Genomic DNA, 7185 nt, shown 5'->3' on the forward strand with positions numbered 1-7185 from the left:
TTTAAGACTCTATTGATGCTTCAGCCACAAAGCTGAATGAAAATGTGAAGAAATAGGCTATAGGCCTATACACGTTGAAAGAACTGCGCACATTGATTGCGAAGAGAGCGAACCTAAACTCGTGTGATTGAAAAAACAGACATATTGAAATCAATGTCTGATCAAACTGTGTAGTAAATTGAAAGTACTGGATACATGCAATGTTGAATACACTTTACCGATGGGGAAATGTAGGTTTGCTGTGTAAGCAGGATAGGGTCAACATTTGATTGGCCCCAGAATTGTAATTGTTTTGACGCGTGTCCTCATGCCAGCAAACTTGAGAGGGATATTTTATTGTGCCATCGAAAGATTCGGAGGTGTAGTACTGAAGGAGTGGGGGGAGCGGGGGAGCGGGTGGGGGGTCATGACTACAGCTGTATTATAATCAACGGCACCTGGCTATGCAACCCACCTTCTCCTTCCATAGGCTGGCTACACTACGTCTTCGTTGCGTAATAATCAGGTAATAAGCACCCAATGTCAGAAGGGCAATGTTAATCAGTTCCATAGGTAGGCACTTTCACTGTCTAATAGCAATGTTTTTGACTGGACATATGAGGTAGCCTATCCTACACAACAGCACAGCTAATGAAAGGACCCAGGCAAATCAGCCAGATATCATGCTGCTCGGGTCCAGGCAGAGTAAGCAGCCTACAATCATGACAGATGAACCAATCCATTCCACTTTTGTTGAATTAAAATGTTGGCCTATAAAGACCGATACAATTAGGCCTACGCGCGTGCATGCAGGCAGGAGATGCGCATGATATCGGCAAATATGAATGAACCCTGTCCCTCATTAGGTCAGTACAGGTGCATCAAAGCTGGGACCGGAGGACTGAAAAACGACTTCTATCGCAAGGCCATCAGACGGTTAAATAGTCAACACTAGCTGGCCCCTGCCCAGTCCTGAAATGTAGTCATTGTCACTAGATGGCTATCCCCGGTTACTCGACCTTGCACCTTAGAGGCTGCTGCCCTATGTACATAGTCATGGAACACTGGTCCCTTTAAATAATGTTTACACACTGTAAAACGGTTCATATGTATATACTATATTCTAGTCAAGGCCTATCATATTGAATTATTGCTGTGCTTATGCTATTCCTTCAGATATACAACATATTCTACCCATATACTGTCCCTATGGTCTATACAGTCACACCACATATATACACATACAGTGCAGTCGGGAAGTATTCAGACCCCTTGACTTTTCCACATTTTGTTACGTTACAGCCATATTCTAAAATTGATTTTTAAATTGCCCCCCCAAATCTACACACAATACCCCATAGTAGTTACTCCCATTCTTATCTGCAGATCCTCTCAAGCTCTGTCAGGTTGGATGGGGAGCGTCGCTACACAGCCATTTTCAGGTTTCTCCAGAGATGTTTGATAAGGTTCAAGTCCGGACTCTGGCTGGGCCACTCAAGGACATTCAGAGGCTTGTCCCAAAGTCACCCCTGCATTGTCTTGGCTGTGTGCTTAGGGTAGTTGTCCTGTTGGAAGGTGAACCTTCGCTCCAGTCTGAGGTCCTGAGTGCTCTGGAGCAGGTTTTCATCAAGGATCTCTGTACTTTGCTCGGTTCTTCTTTGCCTCGATTCTGACTAGTCTCCCAATCCCTGCCCCTGAAAAAGGGATGGTGCCAGATTTCCTCCAGATGTGATGCTTGGCGTTCAGGCCAAATAGTCCAGTCTTGGTTTCATCAAACCAGAGAATATTGTTTCTCATGCTCTGAGAGAGTCTTTAGGTGCCCTTTGGCAAACTCCAAGTGGTCTGTCATGTGCCTTTTACTGAGGAGTGGCTTCCGTCTGGCCACTCTACCATAAAAGGCCTAATTGGTGGAGATTTGCAGAGATTATGGTCCTTCTGGAAGGTTCTCCCATCTCCACAGAGGAACTCTGGAGCTCTGTTAGAGTGACCATTGAATTCTTGGTCACCTCCCTGACCAAGGCTCTTCTCCCCTGATTGCTCCGTTTGGCTAGGGGGCCAGGTCTAGGAAGAGTCTTGGTGGTTCTAAACTTCTTCCATTTAAAGAATGATGAAGGCCACTGTTTTCTTGGCGACCTTCAATGCTGCAGAAATGTTTTGGTACCCTTCCCCATATCTGTGACTCGACACAATCCTGTCTCAGAGCTCTCCGGGGAATTCCTTCAACCTCTTGGCTTGGTTTTTGTTCTGACATGCACTGTCAACTGTGGGACCTCATATAGACAGGTGTGTGCCTTTCCAAATAATTTCCAATCAATTGAATGTACCACAGGTGGACTACAATCGAGTTGTAGAAACATCTCAAGGATGATCAATGGAAACAGGATGCACCCGAGCTCAATTTCAATTCTCATATAGCAAAGGGTCTGAAAATAAGATCTGTTCATTTATGTGCCACATTTTCTAAAAACCTGTTTTTGCTTTGTTATTATGAGGTTATTGTGTGAAGGTATTGATGAAGGATAAAATATACTCAATCAATTTTAGAATAAGGCTGTAACTTCAAATGTGGAAAAAGTCAAAGGGTCTGAATACTTTCCTAATGCACTGTTGTATGTGTATGCAACCAATAAAATGTGATTTGATTTCTACTCCACATAGTAGGTAGGCCTATAGAATCTGTGTTATACCGTTTTTGCTAGGCATATATTTTTAACCTTTATTTAACTATGAAAGTCAGTTAAAGAACAAATTCTTATTTTCAATGACGGCCTAGTGGGTTGTTCAGGGGCCTTGTTCAGGGGCAGAACGACAGATTTGTACCTTACCACCTCGGGGATTCGATCCTGCAATCTTTCAGTTACGAGTCCAACAGTCTAACCACTAGGCCACCCGCCGCCCCTATCTGTTTACGCATCTCCGTAATGGTGCGGGTGGCCCTCAAGTGGCTTCCAGTTAAGTGGAGTGTGTCCGCCATATGCTCTCTGTGATAACATGAACAGTTCCCCACTCGGTCGTTCTATCCAAACCTCTGAATGCAGGCTATTGCAATGGAATCAGACTAGGGGAGTGTAGTTGAATAACATTAGCGTAGAACATTTCCTTATTCATGCAGTGTTACAATGAGAATTTAAATGCGTATTTAAAAACGTAAAAGGAAGAACAAGAACCATAAATTCCATACAACAGCGACATTCTCTGTAGCCTACAATCTAATGTTTTAATGGGGCGCGTGTGTCAGTAGACTGGGTGTGCTTGCTGTTGCGGGGGTCTACAGGGACAATGGGCACATTTGCAAACTGTTCCTCATCCTTTGCGCTCATCTATTGTAATTCTAATGAGGGCAGCGCGTGCCTCCGCTGGTCCTGACTACCCCTGGCACGCTTCCGCTGAAGCGCGTCACAAAAAAAAAGAAAAAAAAAGAAAAAGGTAAAATAAAATAAATAAAAAAATATCATTATTTTGTTGGATTGTTATCCGGACCGGGTGCTTTCGCGGATTGAGTTCCAACTCGGGACATAAGACAGGATAAATAAATATGAAGTGCTCTCTGTAACCAATAAAAGTTACCATCATGCGTATCCACAACCGGACGGAACGCATCCTTGTACGAGATTGATTTAACCAAAACAATGCAAGTTGTGAGGTTTTAATACGACAGCATGTTGTGGTACGACAAGTTTGATAGGATATGAATGGCAACAATTACCTTTTTATTAAGTCCATGGCACTAAGCCTTCTATCCAATACCACATTGAAGTCAATGAAAGCAGATAATTGCCTGAAATAATGACAAAATGTAACATCATAAGAACATGTTGTTTTGCGTATTTACGCTCTCATGGGACCTGTAGCCAAATGCGTAAACGAAAAATACGGAATACTAAAGACGGAAAAATTACGAAAAATACTACTCATTGATTTTGTTGCAGAGCATGCGGCGCGGAAGCATGGTATTATGCAGTGCTTGACTTTATTTATTTCACCTTTATTTAACCAGGTAGGCAAGTTGAGAACAAGTTCTCATTTACAATTGCGACCTGGCCAAGATAAAGCAAAGCAGTTCGACAGACAACGACACAGAGTTACACATGGAGTAAAACAAACATACAGTCAATAATACAGTATAAACAAGTCTATATACAATGTGAGCAAATGAGGTGAGAAGGGAGGTAAAGGCAAAAAAGGCCATGGTGGCAAAGTAAATATAATATAGCAAGTAAAACACTGGAATGGTAGTTTTGCAATTGAAGAATGTGCAAAGTAGAAATAAAAATAATGGGGTGCAAAGGAGCAAAATAAATTAATAAATTAAATACAGTTGGGAAAGAGGTAGTTGTTTGGGCTAAATTATAGGTAGGCTATGTACAGGTGCAGTAATCTGTGAGCTGCTCTGACAGTTGGTGCTTAAAGCTAGTGAGGGAGATAAGTGTTTCCAGTTTCAGAGATTTTTGTAGTTCGTTCCAGTCATTGGCAGCAGAGAACTGGAAGGAGAGGCGGCCAAAGAAAGAATTGGTTTTGGGGGTGACTAGAGAGATATACCTGCTGGAGCGTGTGCTACAGGTGGGAGATGCTATGGTGACCAGCGAGCTGAGATAAGGGGGGACTTTACCTAGCAGGGTCTTGTAGATGACATGGAGCCAGTGGGTTTGGCGACGAGTATGAAGCGAGGGCCAGCCAACGAGAGCGTACAGGTCGCAATGGTGGGTAGTATATGGGGCTTTGGTGACAAAACGGATTGCACTGTGATAGACTGCATCCAATTTATTGAGTAGGGGATTGGAGGCTATTTTGTAAATGACATCGCCAAAGTCGAGGATTGGTAGGATGGTCAGTTTTACAAGGGTATGTTTGGCAGCATGAGTGGGCCGGAGCTGTCCGGCATTTCTAATTTTAGGGGTTGAGTACTGGCTCTTCTATAAAAACAAAGTAGCCTATCGCTGACCTAGAGTCACACACAGGCAAAAAAGGTTGATCAAAGCGGAATGAAGGCGAGATTTTCATTGAATAGCAATGGAGGGTGGACATTCATTTCCTGATTCAGCTTTGTTGAAGTTTATTCGCCGCTTGTCTCTGAATCTGTGACTGACTGACTAACTATAGGCTGTTCGAGATAGTGCACATTGAAAATGTGCCAGTCTGAACGGCATGATGCGCTGTTCCAAGTTGTCAAATTTTTCTTTATTAATTGTATCTTTATTTAACTAGGCAAGTCAGTTAAGAATAAACTCTTAATTACAATGACGGCCTAGGAACAGTGCCTTGTTCAGGGGCAGAACGACAGGCTACCTGCCCTCAAATTAGGGTTTGCAAGGTCATGAAAAGTCATGGAAATAATTAATAGGTCATATTTAAAAATAGATGAAGAGAGAGAGAGCACGACACTTCAGCAACAGGTATAAAATAAATGACAGCCAGACGAACTAGATCAACTCAAAACACGACTGCTACAAGTTCTCACTAGTTAACTACAGCTAATTAAACACTGCTTTCATTGTTGCCTTTCCACCGGCACTGTAGAGCCTGAATACATCTACATCGTTGGAAAGCTGAGAATCCCCATATTAAAACAGTAGCCATGTAATTGCGTCAACGTGAGAATACGTTTGATCGTCTAACTGACAAATAACTCGCTGTGCATAGATCTTCCACGAAACAATGAGTATTTGAGCCTTATAAACATGTCAAGTGAAATACCTTCCTTTGAATTAGCCTACCGTATCCATTTCATCCCTGAGTTATTGAATTATTTTATAAAGACAAAAGTATTTGGTTGTAATGTTGAAAAAGCGAAGTCTGCACACTCAGGAGCTCTCCAGATGGAGGGTTGGCCACATGTGACTATGACAGTGCATTTCTGTGTGGGGGGGCTAAGTACCTTGATGATCAAGGGCACAACGGCAGGAGGTGGTAGGTCTACATGGGATCAGACAGCAGCTTTCCAGTGTCATGGACATTTGGCTAAAGGTCACGGAGAAGTCCCGGAAAATGTGTATACATCGTCAACAAAGAATAATCAGGAGGTCCCTATAGCATAACGTCATTTGTGAATTTCGGTGAACAAATGGACCGACTTAGAAAATGATAGATTCTGCACTTATTCCATCCCAAGTCAAGCACTAGTATTATGCAAATGAATATCAGAGACAAATTGTTAGGCCTAAGGGAATAGAATGCTAAAACAAGTCGACGACCAGATGACACGATCGAATACGTGCCTAATTGTAATATGCCTGTTTGCAGAGGCAGATATCCGACAGGACATGACACAGCAGGCGTTTAACAAGTATTTAGCATGCGTAATGTCCATGGAAATAGCTCGTCAGAATTGTGATATATAAAAAAAGTGAAAAGTATTTGGTCGATTTGCATCTAAAAGGTTGTGCCGTTTCTTCAACCCTTACGGAACAGCTTTGGGCAAATGTTCTAGCACTTTGCCACTCAAATCTCCACACGTGCCCAAATGGTGTAGGAATCGTCACTTTTGTCGTGGTGTGGCGTGTGTCTCACCAGTTGTGTTTAAACTGGGAGGAGGAAAGAGGGGAACAACCAGGAGGAGCGGAAAGACGCACTGCGAGAACATTTGGAGTGGTGTTAATCGGTGGCAGAAGGCATAGGGCGCCTATGAATGTGAATTTGCAAATTCTGTAGATGTGTCAAGTGCAACACCATGAGCCTGAGACAGTCCGATTCCCAGGCTTTCTGTCGCGTGCATGTTCACTTATAGCAGTTTAAGGTGACACTATGTCGGTTGAGTTAGGTCGCACCTATCCACGAGCAGATTTTGCTTGGTTCAAATGAAATGGCACATTGCCCTTTGCAGGCCACATGGGTAGGCCTTCTCATTTCTGACCCAACTTGTCCTAGCCTACTCAAACTATGCTGGTAATGAAAATTACCTCATTAAAGCAGACAGAAAAAAGTAACTTTTGTCCAGATCTATGTAAAATTACTTGGAACAGTGCATTGTCGTCACTTCAAATAAAATGTGTATTTGTCACATGCTTTGTAAACAGAAACGTATGTCACTATAACCAATAGGACATAGGAAATTACATTTAAAATATGACAATCGAATTTAGTTTTCTTCCAACCCAGTAGGCCTACTGCTGATAATTGCACTAATTAAGATATGCAGATGATATATTTTAACGAATTATTGATTTAAACTAAATAACCATGGTATTAAAAGAAAGATTAACTCCCACA

The sequence above is a fragment of the Oncorhynchus gorbuscha genome, linkage group LG13 (assembly GCF_021184085.1).
Source record: "Oncorhynchus gorbuscha isolate QuinsamMale2020 ecotype Even-year linkage group LG13, OgorEven_v1.0, whole genome shotgun sequence".
Lineage (NCBI taxonomy): Eukaryota > Metazoa > Chordata > Actinopteri > Salmoniformes > Salmonidae > Oncorhynchus > Oncorhynchus gorbuscha.